General features: G+C 36.5%; 1 protein-coding gene across 4 annotated transcripts in view; it reads right to left on the reverse strand.

Moving 5' to 3' along the window:
* Positions 1-18,855, reverse strand: part of CDH12 (cadherin 12) — a 542,156-nt gene that overhangs the window by 366,641 nt on the left and 156,660 nt on the right. For 2 of the 4 annotated variants that reach the window (XM_040548889.1, XM_040548887.1), the window contains exon 1: positions 12,302-12,401. The exons of 1 other annotated variant lie outside the window; for it this stretch is intronic. The gene's annotated coding sequence lies outside the window, so the exon portion shown is untranslated. Of the gene's footprint in view, positions 1-643; positions 719-12,301; positions 12,402-18,855 lie in introns of those variants that run through there. One more of the 4 variants, XM_040548888.1, reaches the window with a different exon arrangement.

An 18,855-nucleotide genomic window follows, 5' to 3' on the forward strand; every position in this document is an offset into this window, starting at 1 on the left:
TGTGAAGCACAACTGAAAGCAAAAGATACCACAGGACTAAGGTGTAAAACAGCACACTGAAAAACAGAGTATAGAGGGCATAATGTGACAAAATTCAGTTTCTTCCTTTTGTTCCCTGCTCCAAAATTACTTGGTTCAAATGATTCAGTTCATATTTAAGATGATATATCAAGGTCCATTCTGACTAAAACTGAGGCTTGACTTGTAGAGTAGTTATCATCCTTGACAAGACAGGAGATAGATTATTCCCTTTATAATACCCTTTATTTAAAGCCTTTAACCTTACAAGAATCAGACTTCTACCTCATCTCCATATAGGCTGACTTGCAGTCTACCCTAAATCTCATCTCTAGCTTGTCTGCATTCCAGGAAACAAACAAACAAACAAACAGAGAGTCAAAAGGTCCTGAAAAGCAAGCATCAGAAACCCCCAGTTCAGGCAATGCCTGCACGGTGGAAAAGAGCTGTTTGAGTGAAACACGCAAAATTAGAAGGGCTAGCCATGAGTTCTGCATTAAGTTCTCAGTACAAAACACACCTCGTCATGAAGAAAGAACAATTAATGGCAAAGTACTGCCTTTCCTAAAGTACAAACAAACTGCAAGGTACGATATTGTCTTAAACGACTTCGCTCTCAACGTACCAGCCAATGCAGCAGAGGAGACAAGGGAGCACACTGTATCAGAGCAATGTCTGGAGCTTCTTGAGCCCGAAAGAGAAGGTGGAGAGATGAAACCACATTCCTCACTCCTCAGGCTGTAAGTCCATATGCATCAGAGTAAAACATTGTCGCCACCTTCACACATAGGCAACAGAAATATTTGCTCTTTGTGAAAGAAAGCAGAGGATGAACTCCCTTACAAGTACAGCTTTTATTTTTATTTCAGATAACAGAACTGAGAAAATTGATAAAGTCTTGCTTTTTGCTCTTTTAATGAACTGCTGAAAAAAATGGCATCATATCACTGCTTTCTTGGAAGCATCTAAAGGTATAGACTGTGAATGTTAGAATTTGGGTTGATGTAATTCAAAGAAGATTGTGTTTTGTATGAAGACGTGTGTAAAAATGTATTGTTAAATTTTAACATGCTTTGACATAAATCTTACAGAAAAAAGTAGTGAAACCGACAGCTAAGACAGTCTTTGAACAAATCCTGACACACTCACTGTCTGAAGGTTTTTTAAAAAATTACTTCCCAGTTATACCACAAACAATAGGGGCTTGAAGTCAGGAAAGCTTTAAATCATTTTCACATAGTCTATGCATGCACAACATGAAATATATTCAAATGTTCTTTTTCTGCTCTCAGAAATCACCTTCTGTCAAATGCTTCTGTTCTTAAGTGTCTCTAATCATGAAGACTTCACGCTTCTCTACACATACTATTTCATTGGTATCTTTCCATTATAAGGTTTTTAACTATATGTAACCCAACTTTTTCTCTCTATAAAGAAAGCACTTAATTCTTGCCCTGCTTGTCCTGAATATGGACAATATGTTATTCTCCCCCATTTGCAGGAACTTTAACTTCAAAGGAAGATTCCTCAGTCTTCAGATGAGTCTCCTCATCTTCTCTTCTTTTGAATTTAAAGCCATGCTTATTCAAAGTTTCTCTTGTAAGATGTGTTTTTTGTTTATTTTTGTTGTTGCTTTTTGGCTGGTTCCTTGTTTTTTTTAACCAATTAGACATGTTATTCTTGTAGGGAAACTCCTCCTGTTTTTCTTGTAGTGTAATTTCCAAAACATTACAAAAGGATTACCGAAGCTAAACAGGGATGAAAAATTGTCTCACTAGCTGTATATAGACTCACAGAATAATTGAGGCTGAAAAGACACCATCAGGTTTCTTCTCCAACATCATGCTCAAAGCAGGGTAAGCTGTGAGGTCAGGCCAGGCTGCTCAGGGCTTTTGCCAGTTCTGCCTTGAATATCTCTGAGAGTGAGGGGAAATCTCTTCCAGCCATTGCTTTTCTCTTGTTCACCAATCCATTCATTTCATCACAGAGAGTAATCAGGTTGGTCAGGCATTTATTCCTCTTGACAAATCCATGCTGCTTGTTCCCCATCACTACCATCTCCTTCATGTGCCCAGAACTGGCCTCCATGACTTTATGATTTTCCCCAGAATCTAAAGAGCCACATCCATACCGTAGTTCCCTGTATCATCTTTTTGGCATTTTTGACAATGTGTGAAAGCTTTGCTTTTCTCCATTCTTCAAATCATAACCCAAACTGTACACCTTCTATCCCAACGTGATCAGTTTCACCACTCCATTTAGTGATTATTTTTCTGGTTTTCATTGTTATTTTAAACACTCTTAATTCTCATCTGTTGTGTAGATAGCAAATTTATCTATAAACCCTATGAGCGCTATGTATTTCTATTTGATCGCCCATAGGGTTAATGACAATATCGAGTAGAGCTGGGTCTAAGGCCAGAGCAAAGTCCTTACGAGACACACTTCCACTCTGAATGTGAGCCATTTTGTCATTATGCAGAACAGTTCTGCAATCAGTTCTGTGCTCACTCTTTGTTGATCCATCTAGATCAAATGCAGATTAAAATAGCATATGAAACAGTACCCAAATCCTTATTTAATCAGGATTTATGACACCTACTGTTTCTGCTCTATCTGTAAGACTACTGATTATTAGAGAGCTTTTACATAATTTATTCATGATCTGTGCATTTCTACCATAATTTATTTTTTAGGTCTCATTTTTAATTTTTAGAACTCAAAATGCTACAAGTTACTCATCAACGAACTGGAGCCATTGTCTATCGTTATTACAACATGTAACAGATTATGTTGATTCCATCTGTCTCTTTTACAACAGCAGCCTTAACACACAGATTTTTGGGGCTGCTTAGGTGATGGCCTGCAATATATAAGAAAGGAATTGAGGGATTTTGTTGTTGTTATTATTGCTTTTACACATTAGTGAATTTAGATTGCCTGGATTTTTAAATGCTCATTGTGAAACATGTTCAATAGGCCTATATTGCAATAGCAGGTAACTGAACTATCTTTTTGAAAGAGGGTGGCAGTACAACATCCCAAGATGGGAAGCCAAACATAGAGACAGAATAATTATTCACATGTAACCTGTCCATAGCACTTCAATTTTGCATTGCTATTTTTCAGTATTTTCAACAAAATATATTTGATATTCAGAAGAATAACATTTTGTGTCACTGCATTATATGATTACATATTTGATCTAAAACCCACCAAACTAACGCAACTCAACCACATTTTCATTGGACTTTCACATTCAAATGCCTTATCCTCTGTTTTACTTCACCTAAAACTCACATTGACATTAGAAAAATATCTGTTTCCTCCAGGTGTAGTGAAAGTGAAAAATCCTAAAATGTTGCCATTGATTTTTAATCTACGTTGATTAAAATTCCTTGATTTTAGGAATACAAGTCATGCACAGTGTATGAAATGGGCTCTATGGGCTTATTTCTCCTTCTAGTGAAATATTTTTTTAATAGATTTTACTTAGAAATATATTTCAGGAGACTTATATACCTGATTTTGTAAAATATGCATTTTATTATTTTACAGCATTTTGTACACATCTATTTTTTCCTCCATGAAGCTTGACTGCAATTTTTATATCACGTTTTATGGACCCGATAGTCTGTAACAATCTGATTTTCTTTAATAGCCCATCCAGGAAATGCATATTTAAGTAATTCTTAAAAGGATATAACGTGTTATAATTGAAAACCTCAGCTCCATTCCTTCCAAAGCTCATATTTTTGTGAGTAATACCACTAAGAACTGTGAGATCAATGTGAGGCTTACCAACACAAATAAAGTTTCATAGAAGCCATATGTGTATTACTGATGTCCATATCCGATAAATAAACACAGCGTTGGCCTACATAATGAAGCATGCTCACTAGGTAAGAAACAGTCTGCAGGAAAAATAATAATAATAATATTAATAATCTAAAAACACCTTTAAAGCAACCTTTATAGATTCTCACACACACAAATTAACAGGGTATTGACATACTCACATTACCCTTATAAGCCCTGAAAGGGTTATACAGAAATATAGAACACTCTGTGGCCCTCCATGGTCACAGAGGATGTGAACCTAAGAGCTGACAGCACAGAAGAGTAGGCAGAGATACATAAACTGATCTTGGCTTATTTTTGTGATTTACTATCCACTCTGAACAAGTTCCATGTTCGCAGCATATGCAACCAGCATAGCAAAGCAATTTTACCAGACACATTATTCCTTTGCCACCTGGCAAACAAGGACATTTCAGTAGCAAGGATGAAGAAAACTGCATCAGTACAGCTACTGATTAATGACAGTCCCCTTGGAGAGAAAAATTGTGTGGGTGAAACATATATAGAAATACCATTTTATTCCTGATTGCATTTGTCTACATTTAGGAATAAGACTGGGGAGAACCTGTGCTAATTTTGACTGCGCTAAGTGTTGAATAAAGCATTACAAATTGAAAAATTTCTAAGTCAATTCCACTGGTTCTTTTAACACCTTTGCAAGATGCTGGGCTTGATATTTTGGCTCTTATTATGGATCCCATATTTTTATCCTCTAAATCTCACTGGTTTGTAGGTTTCTCTTCCCCATTTCCTTATTCTTAAGGTATGCTTGCTGCAATGAGCAGGATGAAAGGTGATACTCACCTAATGCAGTACAGTACCGTGGAAGGACACTAAGTAAGAATTTGAAGAGGAATTGTAACAGCCCAGTTGCCCCATTGCAAGTAAATCCTCTCATCAAAACTAACTAGTTTTGGCACAGTGCTGCATTGGTAAGATAGCATAAACTGCTTCCAAGTGCAACAGCTCATGATCCTCCAGTAACATAAACCACTTTCTGAAATAGTTACATCCTTACAAAGATTTTAATTTTCTAGTCCTACTTTTATCTAAGCTGATAAATTCTTTTGCTTTGCTCTACCCACTCATCCTCGTATTTAAAGACACAAGCACGTTTCAAACATACTCAAAATATCAAGAATCAGTAGCAGCATGAACACATTTAAGCAATTATTTATTACTAAAAACAAACAAAAAGAAAAAAACTAAACCTCTGTTTTGTGACTTGAGCCTTCCCTCTGAAAAAAAAAAAAACAGCTCCAGAACATACTATTTTCCTTGCAAGTTTTTATAAGCAATTTCTTTAACAAGCTATTCCATTTAAGGTGGTATTGCACAATTAATTTGCCATTTTCTACTATTATTTGTTTGAGTTGAATAAATATGTTGCATGGGTATAGTTTAATTTAATTCTTCCATTTCAAACCAGTAAAGCAAATCTGGAACTTTTTTAAGAACTTGATTTTCTTGGATTAGTTTTAGAGTTGACAGCAGTCATAATCAATGAGATGCAGGCTTTGAAACTTGAATTCTTGTTCAATCAGCTTGTTAGAAAGGGTAAAAACTCACGCGTGCTCAGATTATTATTGTCTTTTAAAATTATCTTAAGTTGGCACTAAAATCTGAAGAGTCCCAAATTAGTGCCTAGTTCTGAAAGGTGCATGTGTTTGTGCATGAGCTAATTACAAAAATCTCACTTAGCTGTGCAGCTGTAACCAGCACCTGATCACCTTGTTTACTTAATTAAAATCGCATGTAAAAATTTAATCCGTGACATATGTATATCATACTTCTTATAATTTATAGAAGACTATATTAAAAATATTGAAAAGACATTCACATTAGCAAAATTAACATTCCTAAATAAATAAAACACTGTTTGCCCATTCACTGAATAGCCAGCTGTTTTCTTCCCTCTTTTACTTTAATGGTTTTCATGAATCATGGATCTTTAGCCAGTGATTCATTCCAGAATTCACAAATGCAGTAACGTGTTTTATGAGGATGAAAAACTGTACGTTTGACTCACATTTATGATATGAAAAAAGAACACTGAAGGGAAAGAAATCATCTTCAAGTTTACATGAAATTATAGGAAAAAAAGGTCTGTGTACAAATAGTATCCAAGCCCAGTATTTAGTTTTGTAGCAACTGAATCATAGCGGGTGTACAAACACATTTTCTCCTTGTGTCCTCTGTTGTATCGGCTAGTTTTTTACAAAGACCAACGTCCCAATGGAATACTAGAAATTAAATGAACTTTCATATATTCAAAATAAGCAGAGAAAGCGAAATGGTCAAATTAGAAGTGAAATCACTACAGAAAAAAAAATATCCAGCGAGACATTTCAAGTAAAATCATCATGAGATAATCAGAGGATACAGCTATCCTGAAAAGGTAACAGAAAGTCTTGCCCGAGGCCTGTAAAACTTTACAGTATTGTTTTAAGCAGCTATCAAATAGTCTGGCCTGTAGCAGCTGAAAAAAAAAAAAAAAAGATATTCTCACGATTATGATCTCCTGTCAGTACTTAGGAAGGCCTCTCTATAAAAGACTCCCTGTAAAGAATGACTGAATATAAAGATTACAACATCATGTCCATCATGCCTGTTTGAGTCTGTAGACAATCCCAAGATATGAATTACCTTTTATTTTTAGTGTCACGCCTTTTATTAAAAAAAAAATCTAGGAGAAAAGTATGGTGACCACAATGTACATCAAATCTTTCATTTAAAGATGCTGTATAATAGTGGTAATGACACGCCTAAAGAACAAAGTGAAAATATATGTTTTTGAAGGACACATCTCTGGAATATCATTCCTCAACATTAGAGCATTTCTATAGAAAGACCCATTCAATTTTAAGCTGATTAATAAATATTAAGTTATTTTGTGAATGAGTATTTAACAGTAAATAGAGGGCTGGAAGAGTAGTGTCTCCCACCACATCGTAACAGAATAGCTGTTTCAGCAGCACAGTCCTTCTCAGGACAGCAGCCTTTTCATCCACTTACCTGATGTCATTAGAAATGTTTTGCTGAATTACAAAGGGACAGGCAACAAAGCAAATGAGTGAAATAAGTACAGCATTAAATTCCCACAACATTCCCATATAATTAATCATGCTATCTACCAAAGTAAAGTCAGTATTTATATTCCAACTCCCATAGTAGTCTTCAGACCTACCTGTTCTGACATAGATAACTATTGTTGCTTGTTTAAAAAGTTGATAAATTCTACTGACGTTCAAAAATTAGATTACTCTGAGGGGCTGAAGTCAGATGTTCAAAGCACTGAACCATAAGAACAGCACTGGAAAACATGAAGTTAAACCAAAGATTAATTTGGTTTACAGTGCAGACCTATACAATGGACTCAAATATTTGGAGGTTTTAAAGTTATCTTTCTTTTTATAAGACAGAAGAAAATAGACATAAGGTTTTCCATGACTGTTCTCAAAGACTTAGCATGCCTGCTTTTAGCATTGCTTTCTTTAAAGCTATGACTCATAGGTCCCAAAGCAGCGATGCTTAGGCTGCTTAGACACCCCTTTCCAATTCCATCATTAAAAAATAGATGACTCCTAAAGTCTGTACTGTGACTGCAAGATCCGAAAATCTGAAAGCTAAGGTCTTTAAGCAGTTGTATTTTGGAGTACTAATGGGATGGACTTGAAAATAAAAAAATAGTTTTCTAAAGCAAATTTATATTGCATACAATACATGCCTGCCCTTCCCTAAAAACATGTGAGAGCCTGAAATAAATGACAGTAAATATTTGTAATCAAGGGAATGCAAGAAACTCCAAAAGCCACAGGTTTATTATAGGCTTTCTGAAAAAAAAAAGTCCAAAAGAGAACAAGCAGCAGCAATGGTTCCAAAATATATCAATTAATTGGAACTGAGAAGACAGTTGTGTTAAGGATAACAACAGCATGATTTGGGCTGAGGTATGTAAAGATGCCAGCAGATAATGTTACAGCACCTCTTAAGCCTACTAGCCAAATGTCATATACAAATTCAATAATCATACTTCCTATTCAACTCACAAGCAAGTTAATGAAAATTGGTGTCCCCCAAATCCTTTCAGACTGCTCAGAATTGATAATTTCTCTCCATGCATTGTTCTCCCACCATCTTTGTATATACACTGTATAGTTTTGTCTAGGCTATATTATGTGATAACTTATGAGAAATCTTACTAACTGTATGGTAGGTTATATCTACTCTTTTACTAACCAACAGTGCAATTATCCTGTTGTAAAAGAATATAGTTTGTTATTGACAAATCCATATTTAACATTATTCTTTCTTTTATGCCTCCTAGATTGTTTATTTTTTCCCTGGAATTACTGCTAAGGCGATTAATTTATAATTCTTCACTTCCTCTTTTGCACCCTGTTCTTGCTATATTTGCTGTTCTAAAATTTCTGGTACTTCATCCATCTTGCTCGTGTTCTATGAAACAGCCCTGAGATATATTTGAGATATTATGTTTAAGAAAGATTCAGTTGGTTTGGTAAGTAACCTGGGATAAGTTTCATCACATTCTAACTACATGAAAATAAATTGTTTAGATAAGTGAGCTATATAATCTGAGATCTCATACCATTGTCACTGGTATTAACTGATGCTCACCTAATTACAGATGAATAAAAAAGCTGAAAGAAATAAAAACCGTAAACACTTCTGACGACAGGTTTTCTTCTCCTCACTACTTTCTTCTTGCTATTAAAATACTTACCCAAAGCACTACCGATTCTTCTGACTCCTTACATTTACCTTCCTTAGGATCTTATCAATGATCTGAGCTCAGTGAAATCTGCTTCCAAAAAGTAGATTGTTTTACCGTTGCTGTTTTCCTTCTCCTGAATCCTATGGTTTCATAAACAGCCTCACCCAAGTTGCCCTCCATTTGCATGCATCTCAGATCCTCTCCAATAGTTTGGATCAAACCTACAAGAAACTTACCTTTTGCTTCGCCATCCATATCAAAAGCTGAGCATTATCATTGTCACTGACGCAGTACTCTACTCTACTGAACAGCGTTTTCCTGTATTGCATTCCCCAGAAATGTGAAGGATCTGTAGTCGTATATCACAAAAAGAGTACTTTAGATAATACCATGAGTTGCTTGCAGAAAGTCCTGATTCCCTGATTTTCCTGGTTTGCTGGTCTATGAAGGAACCTCCACATCATGGCATTGCCCACTCTCTTCTCCCTTTCAAAGAGTTTTAGATTCCTTGAGTCTCTCTAAAATCAGGGATCCTGAATGCGGAAGTATTCAGTATTTAAGCTATTTTGAATACCTTAGTGGGTAAGTTGGAAGTTATTAGAAGTTAGAATTTACAGTATAAAAAGGACATAAAACTACTAGAGAGTGTCCAAACGAGGGCTATGATATATGAGGAGCAGCTGAGGTTCCTTGGTTTGTTCAGCCCAGAGCAGAGCAGACTGAGGGGAGGCCTCATGGCGGCCTGCAGCTCCCTCACAAGGAGGGGCAGGTGCTGAGCTCTGCTCTCTGGGGACAGTGACAGGACAGGACCTTCTTTTGTGGGAAATGTCAAGTATTCATTTAATAGTAGGAATTCTTTCAAAGTCAGTTTTAAGATTGGCTTTTCTACCTCCCCAAAAGATAGGTGCCACTGTTAATTGAGAGAGGTTTTTTAAGAAGTTGACACCCTTTATCCCTGAGCAAAGATTACATGCACAGTAAGTTGTAATCCTTGGCTTTGCAATATCACTTTACAAGGTTAAGAAGATGAATGTTCATTGCTTTTAATCCCTACCATGATTCACGAGGCTCTGTGTATACTTTCCCCAGAGCATCTACAACTGAACGGTTGTTCTGCCTGCTGCTTAAATTATAGAGACATCTGCAAAGTAAATTACGGATTGTTGTCCCACAACCAAGCTGCCTCTTCATCTCTCTGTAGTATTTCTTTGAAAACAAGAAAAGTTATTTTTTTTTCCTTGTTTATCACTTTTGTTTTGCCAGACTGGGTGATACTATGATGACCTGGATTACTGCCTGCCATGCATGCTTTCAAACAACATGTTCAGCTGCAAAAACCCACAGTGAAAAGGAGGGGAGGGTATAGACTTGTGAAGGACAGAGCTGAATAATGCTCATTTTGTGCACTGAGCTCTTCAAGGTTCACAGATCTAAGGCTGATTTTCCTCATCTTAACAGAAATCTATGTAGCTAAAAAAAAAATACTTGAACACTTAAACCCATTGTGAATGGGGTGAGTATATAACTTTCTATTTCTCTAATACCATCCTATTACAAGTTCATTAATACACTGATTTCTGCATCTCTACTTATATGCGTACATACTGATATAAACATATCAAACCCATATAAGCTTACCTAACCCATAAGAGAAGCTGAGCTCTTGTGTGGTATAGAAGTACATATCAGCATCTAAGATAGCAGTGGAATTTTTGGAGTTTACATCATAACAGTGAGAATTAGATCACTTAACCTGTTCAGAATTTTAAGCCAGATTTTTAACTGTGGACCTAATTTTACACTCTTGCATTTTAAAAACAAAGCATGCCAAGCTCCCCCTCTGTCTGCACACTGGTGTTCTTAGCAGGTGTTCTACTAAGTGTTGATCTTATCAAGTTTCAGATTAAATTTAATGAAATAATTCCACACTACTTGCTCTCTAATACCTGTCTCATTACCCGTTTACCTGAATGCCCAGAAAAAAATATACAGTTTTGACTAAAATCCATGTGTCAATAAATAAAGGTAAAGTGCACGGCAAGGTATCATTTAAAAACCATTTAAGAAAGCAGAAGGTGTAAGTTTGTGTGACATTAGCATCCAATACTCCTTTGGCTAAATTCCAGTGAGCCTAGTCAAGATAACAAGTGCTGATAGTGTTGACATCCCAGAAGCTCTTTTTACATATTTGGCAGAGATAAAATCTCAGTTTCCTAACTCCTTTCAACTATGTCAGATGCACACAGCTTGGAAAGAGGAGATTCATAACTGAAAATTGTATTATTTATCCTAAAAAACAACCAGTAAAGACAGACCAGCCTGACTCAAAAACTAGGAGCCAAACACTTACAACACTGTATCTAAAGTTTTCATTAGAATTTCATGGCAGTATACATCTCTAACTTTTAAGTATTTACATAACATACGTCACTCAATTATGCAAATCAAGCCACGCGTAAAACCGAACCTGTCTTTAGCATCAGCAACACAACTTCATTGGGCAGGTTAAACGTGCGCTATCCATTGAAATCAAGGATTACATAAAATGGAATTCAGGCAGGACAATTTCTTACTATAAGAAAATATCAATACATTTTTTTAAACAAGCACAATATATTCAGAATTTGATTTTATATTCCACTGAAATTAAACATTGGTGAGCCCCAAACTACTCTCTATAGCTGTTTGCCTTTTCTGTATAACTTCATCACAGGACAATCAACATCCAGATCTTCTTCTCTCTACATCTGCCTGCACATGAGTGTTCATAAGCAAGCATTCAACAAAGTTGTAACATACAAGCTTTTACTGAATTTAATCATTCCACGTCACCTCTACTCTCTTCCCCAGCATACAATGCTTCACAGACGAAAAATGTTAAACTAAAACAAACAGAAAACCTGTCACCTTCTGGAGACTGTTTCAAACTTATTTAGGCTCTCAGCTCAAAATACAACACAATTAACTTCATGAAATTAGAAATTTAATATCTACCTCGTTTTATTTATTTATTTTTATTTTATTTTTGGTATGGACAAAATACAGCCAGTGTTTCATTATCCCCATCATTAGATTCTTGCCAAGAGTATAGTAAAACCAGTTTACAGTAGATTCCATAAGCAACAACTGAAGTAGACAATGGCACATTAATAAACATGAGGAAGCCTATGACATTGTCTTTTTTCCCCTGTGTAAGAGGTTCTGTTAAGGTATGCCTTTGAAATGAGACAAATACCATTTGACAAAAATAGCACCCTGCAATTACAAGAAAAAAGCATTGTAAAAATAAAGCTCAAAGAGAAAATGGATTTCTGTCCTTTAAGAGGTGCAATACAGACTATAAAGGTACTTTTATTTTCTCCAATCTGCATGTAAATTGAAAAAGCCTGAAAAAGGTAACATAAAGAACAGGCATTTGTAAATCGTTGGTCAATATTACTGCAAGCCCTGGATTGCATCAAGTATTTTTGTTGAGATATTCAGTAAAGACATTAGATTCCTGGATTTCTCCACCCCAGTTTCTTGGTCCTAAAACTAATTTATGTTTAATACATCAATAGCAAAATAAAAAACCAAACAACTAAAAAGTGAGAACTGAATCCATTACGTTTTACAGGATGAGTTGACTGCAGTTATGACAAATTTCTTGAAGATAATGAAGAAAAACAGAGCGCTTAAAAAGTCTACCTGTGAATAAGATGCCACATCTTGGACGATCTTACAGAAGTGAAGTTCAGACCTTCACTGGCCTCCTTCACCACAATCCTCAACTTACTGGGTCACTACAGTCTGCAAAACATATAAAAATTAAATTGTCATTGTCAACAGCTGTTTCTCAAGAGCATCAAAATCAAACCAAACCAACCAAAGAAACAAAAAACAAAACAAACAAACAAAAAACAGAGAATGCATTATTAAGGAACCCAATCTAGCATAAAAAATGAGCAAGTCACCAAAAATCACTTTTTCTGCGCCTTTTAAGTGAACACAGCAAGGCAAGGAGCAGGACAGACACCCCTTGAATGGATGGCTCCTGCCGAGCAAACATTCAGCAGAACGAAACTGCTCACATTCCTTATAGCTTCCTAAAACTTGTGAGATTTTTACTAACTGTAGGCATTACTGCAGAACATCCTATTATGGGTGTGATTTGTATGCATTGCCATGACTGGGTTCCCTTTGTGTCAGCTATCATTCATCACAGTGGGAAAATAAACACGCAAAGATTTCTTTGAAAAGAATGGAGGAGTGATAACATGAGCTAGTGACATTGCATATGTTATGTTCTTTTCACAGTGGTTTTGCAGCCAATTTTGTAAATCAGTATCATATATGGTGGGATGGTTACTTTTCTTTTAAGTGCCAGGTCTTTAACTCACAGAAGCAACTTCCACAACAACTCCATCCTGAATTGGCTCCTATTCCAACTCTGTGATACATTTTTGTTTGAACCTTGATCTAATGTTAACTTTGCACTTACAGAAAAAAAAAAAGGCCCAAAAAGGACAGAAATGTTTTCTATTACTTCAATAGAACTAAAACTAGGGGGGTTCTTTGTTTTACTTTTTAATCAGCAGTTTGTATATTGGAATTTCTGAATACAGATGAACATCAAGAGAAATGAATAGGATAAAGGAGAAAAAGGAAATTAAAAAACAAGTGAGTCCAAACCCGAGGCTGAAAGAATACTGAAGTAGAGATGGCATCCAGATATAGTAAAAACTAAAAAAGCAGAAAAATCCAAGGGAAGATAAACAGCAGAACTGGAAAGTAACTGTTTGCATTTATTTATTTTGACATATAATGCCCACTCTGCACCAAAACATCAGATTATATTAAATGCAGGCTTTTAGAAATTTAAAACCACAGAAATTACAGATGAATTGTGTGTACAAAGGGGAGTAAGCCATTTATACAGATATTAATAACCCAAGCTTCCATGCTTCAGGTAGGCACTGGCATAAAAGCTAAAAGCATCGTGCAACGTGAACAGTATGTTTATAGCCATGTAACTCGTTTTGCAGTACCTCTGCTCCCCCCACACCCACACACTGGGTTAACACGCAGCCACTTTCAGCAACTTAGAAAGCTACATCTCATTAAAAAAAATCATGAAATTTCCTTTAACTTCAGTGGAAGCAGTATTTCTTAAAAAATATTTGTATTTAATTTTGAGATTATTACTATCATTCAACCATAAATTTGTTATCCTAAGTCATTTCCTTCGCTGAGAATGAGTTTACTGCAGGAACAATTGACTGCAGTGCCAAAGCTGGTAATATTCAAATAGACCAGATGGACATGGCACTCTCACCTTTTAAATTTCTCGTATTCTAGAGGAACACAGCACCAGAACTAAACCTACCCATGAAAAAGGACAGTCTTTGTGACTTTTTGGTAAGGCAAGATGGATTTGAATCACCCACATCGCTCCAAGTTTACCAAAGCAACTGCCTTTGATTTTCTTTTCAAGATTTTCCTTGTGGCTTTTACATTAAAATATGAATGTACCTACAGGAGGGAAAAAAAAAAAAAAGAAAAAAAGAAGAGAGCTAAGGAGAGAACACTGCACATTCCAACACTGCACAAGCTTTCTGAGTCTCAGAAACAGCTTTCTAATAGCAAACAAAAAACTGTTCTTCCTTCAATATTGATTCTTCATGCTATTGAACCGGATTTGTTAGCAAAATATTAACTTCCGTAGCACTTGATATCTGTTAAAAACAGCAACTGAAGCATGCATCTAGAACTAAACACATTGCAGGAGTCTGGAGTTCACTGATGTAAAAAAAAAAAAAAATGTTTTAAGTGAAATTTAAAATTAGGAAATGAGGAAAGCCAAGGAAAAAAATCAAGCTGCTTTGGTGTTAATACTTTGAATTCCCGTTTCCTTGAAAATCATGTTAACCTGCAGCGTACAGCTTGAGCTGCTTTCTGCTTGGAACTCTTACAGAAAGCATCGGCAACAAGAAAGAGATTACAATGACACTTACTGCAAATAAGGACCGGAGTAGTTCTGTAAACCTGATCGATTTTTTCTTTGTTGCATTGATTACATTTGAAAAATCTTTTCTGCAAATACCCAGCTTACTTAGCTGGAGGAAAACTACAGCACAAGAGCTATAATATATGGTTAGGATTAATCATGTAGCCTGGGGAGACTACTGGGAACTATCAGGCCATTTGGGTGCACTGGAAAGTACTAGTGTTCACAAAAGTTTTTCAACACATTTGCAAACCAAAGTTCAAGCTGTCAGATTTGCTCTCAGCCATGCAGCTGCAGGAAGCAACAAATGATAATGAACCTGACTATTTGATAAAATATCATTCAGTTTGACATACAGATATTTTTCAAAGTGGAACAATTAACTATCAGTCATGTAACCTGTACTGCATGAAATTACGGTTCCTTGTTCCTTTCTGGTTTTGTATCTGGACTGTTTGTATCTGGACTGAGTGTCACAGCCCTTTTCTGTCGGTGCCCTCTTGCACGTGCTTGCAGCTTTCCTCCCATATTTCACAGCAGCTGTCGGTGGTGTACCAACGGGGCAAAGGGTGCATTTACGGAAGGACAAGGCACTGAGTTGCCCCCAGGCATGTCCCACTCTGCCGTTACTGCCAGCCCTGTGGGCGCCGAGTGTGCCTCGCCAGCTCAAAGCCCACTGCTGCTGGCAGGCAGCAAGCCAGGGGCAGGCGCCCTCCCTGCACACCCCATTGGGCAAAGTAATTTCCTGCAAGATTTACAAACTCTTCCATACAGCTTACTCACAGCCACTTTCATTTGGGAACATGATCTCAACCTCCTTGTGTTTCTCTCCTTAAATAAGGAACAACAACAAACAACTATTTACAGCCTTGCTAAGCTGAAAGGGAAAGCCAAAAAGTACAGCTAGGAAGCACGATCTCACAATCTACCATGGAAGTAGAAAATAAATAGGACCACTGTAAGAAAAAAAAAATCAAATGGAACGCATAAAAGTATTATTTGCTCAAAATATAAACCACACGGCTTAGAAGGACCTCACATTGTTATTATAGGTACATATAAATATTTGGCATTCCGTTTGGGGTAGCTATTTATTGAGAAATTCACTTCTCTTTCTTTGTAGATGCACTCAGTCCTAGTGTGCCATTTGAAAATCTGGCATGCAGGCTTGCCTTTCTTTTCACATTCCCTTCCCACCAGCATCTCTTCTTCATAAATGAAAGGTTTTCACGCGAAATACAAATTTGTGCCTGTCATGTGCAAGGTCATTTAGAAAGAGCTTGAGCATAGATTGAAGGTCTTTTTTATCCCTCGCTTCTTCTCTTACTTTCCTCTCTTATCATTCTGACGTTTTACTACAACAGAGTGTTCACAGACATTTGGCAGTCAAACATGCACTGGAAAAATAAGAACGCCTTGTAATTTTTAACCTTTCTTCAAAATTGTAATAGCCAATTTTGCAAAGAAGAACATTTCCATCAGGGCTTATTTGATAAATATGCTCTTGAACACAAATATGCAACAAGCCACAGCTAATAATGCTGTCATGTTTACTCATTCACAAATCAATATTAAAACAAGCAGTACTAACTCCTTTGCTGCAGCCCAAGATTCCTCTGATTGAATTCAGCAATAATGCTTCCACGGACTGCAGGGACATGGGTTAAGTCTCTGCGTGCACTGCTGGCATGCTCCATCCCTGCATTTTCCCATTTCTTCTCTCTGCAGTAGATGGAGGCTGTTTCCTGTCAATGCCAGAAGTCTAAGGGAGATGCACCAGTTACACTAAAACAGCACGTATCATAAAATACCCGTATTTGTTCACCATTTTAGCACTTGATAAGCACAGACACAACTGAAAAGATACATGTGTATCAAGAAAGACCCAATACAAATCCAGTAGGTGTCTAAAGCAGCTATCTCCTCATGGAGAAAATGCAGCAACCTCTAAATCTGCATCTATTTAGAGTGTGAAAACTTTTAATAGTGTGAACGTTGCCTGAGTTTTAAACAGTCCAATGTTGCTTTTCTCTTCTGCTTCTCTACAATGTTGCTATTCTCTCCTGTTTTGTCTGCTGTACAACCAAAAAGTACACTTAAGCAACTCTATTAGCAAACAGCTGGACTAGCTACATAGTTCAATGACACAGAGGTCATACTTTAAATACTTTTTATTTATTTATCTAAAGACAAGGAACCTAATCTCTTACAGTGACAACACATGGAAGACGATCAAAATCATAATTTAAAATGATTAAAGAAAAGGAAGATAGTAAAATAGGCAAAAGTAGAGTAAGCACCATTTATTTAACCACACACCATAGAAAAGACATAACAATGAGTATGCTGAACCTTCCCCTGATTTGCAGAAATCTTAGATAACAGATTGAAGAAACAGGAAAACTTTAAAAAAAAAGTCAGGATATGTGTCTGTGTGAGTAATGTTGCCGTATTCTTCGTGGGTATAAGTGAAAAGAATGAAAGGAAACTGATGGTGAAGGAGACGGTAACCAAGTTGTATTCAAAAGAGTAAGAGGACAAATGTAATGCTCAATCATTTTAATAAGAGTCTTTGTGGGTCTGAGATTGCTATCAGGCCATTTTTTTCTTACAGGATTATATTATATTGGTTTCAGGCCACATTAATTATTAAGCTCAGGTCATCCAATTAAGGAGGGAAAAACACAATGTGACACAGACAGGCAGTTGTAAATCTTCAGTTACTCATCCCAGGTATGAATCAAGGTCAAATAGATTCATACAAAGCACTATGCTGAACAGCTTTCAATGAATTGCAAATTGATTAAAAATAAAGAAATCACTATCGTCTTATATTTTTTCCAGCTGAAAAGGGTGAAAACAATCCAATTTATTATAAATGAGAAAGGTCATTATGAAGATATTTAGAGTGGCATTGCACATAAAACTTCCACTTTTATTAGTATCAATAGAAGTCTTAGTGTCTTAACAGGAGCCTGATGGTAGCTGTGATGCTCCCCATGCACTGGCAGCCAAAGAACTGCAGCATCTCTTCTCCCCCACCTCCCAAAATGCTTCTGAGGGTGACAAAGTAAAGAAGTTCCCTTCTCCTCTCCTTCCTTATACTCAGCCTTAAAACCCGACCGATGGGTAGTAATTTTTGCAATGAACCTCCCAGTTCAGTAGAAACTGGAATGAAACCAATCACCCATTGCACATGGCAATTGCACTGCTATCAGAGAGTAATGATTTTCAGTCACTACTGACTTGGCTTGAATCTGAACTACCAGCCCAAAGGTCAAAAGCTTTCTAACCAATTATCAATCTCCTGGTCCATCCAGCCCCCTCTATTATCTTGATTTCCTTTGCAAGATTAATGTTGTTGCCATAGTTTAATCAAATAAGCCTCTAGATCTGACATTTACTTCCATCCTACAGATGCTTCTTCACAGAGATGAGGCAAGAAAACCATAATAAAATAACTGCTATAAATATCGCTTACAATTAAATATTGACTGTAAAGATTTATTTAGGAATTAAGACAAAGAACTTTGTCACTATGCTGAGTACAGTCAGTGGTCTCTTAAACATCTGAACCACTTAAATCTGAATTTTCAGAAAGGAATTCATGTGGTTTCAAAAGATCCAGAGCCCCAAATGGCACATAACGAGTGTTGTCTTAATGTGCAGACATTCAATACTTCCAAAAAATCACTGGCATACATGTACAGGATCCATAGCTGGCCTTCTGTGTATCATAGTCTGGATTCCAGGCTGTCTGCCCTTCATCCCTCTCCCCCGTAAAGACGACATCTAATAGAAGGGTAAGGACGATCGGACTTATCTAGCTGGTTCTGGACCAGTTGCAATGCTAGCCAGCAGTTTCTTGCTATCTCCAGATCCAGAATATCATGGTTTACTTGGATGGTTTTTGCTGTTCCTCACCCCCTTCATATCACATGCATGCCTAATGACAAATGAGTTAATTCAAGCATTCTATTCAAGTGAGAAAAAAAAAAGGAGAAAAAAGGAGAATTTCTAGATGACCTCTAAATATATCTGGCTTATTTCTCAAAATAAAATCATCATAGCCTCAAAATATTGTTCAGTATTTTAGTTTTGGAATAGCTCACAGAACACTTGTACTGAATGCATTTTTCAGGAACAACAGGGAACTGATGAAGAATTTACTATACATAAATTCCTCTGTGAAATGATGCCATATGTCTACGTGGTTAATGGCTGTAAGAACATAATTTGTCTAAGTGGAAAAACA

This window comes from Cygnus olor, chromosome 2 (genome assembly GCF_009769625.2).
Source record: "Cygnus olor isolate bCygOlo1 chromosome 2, bCygOlo1.pri.v2, whole genome shotgun sequence".
NCBI classification, from domain to species: Eukaryota; Metazoa; Chordata; class Aves; order Anseriformes; family Anatidae; genus Cygnus; species Cygnus olor.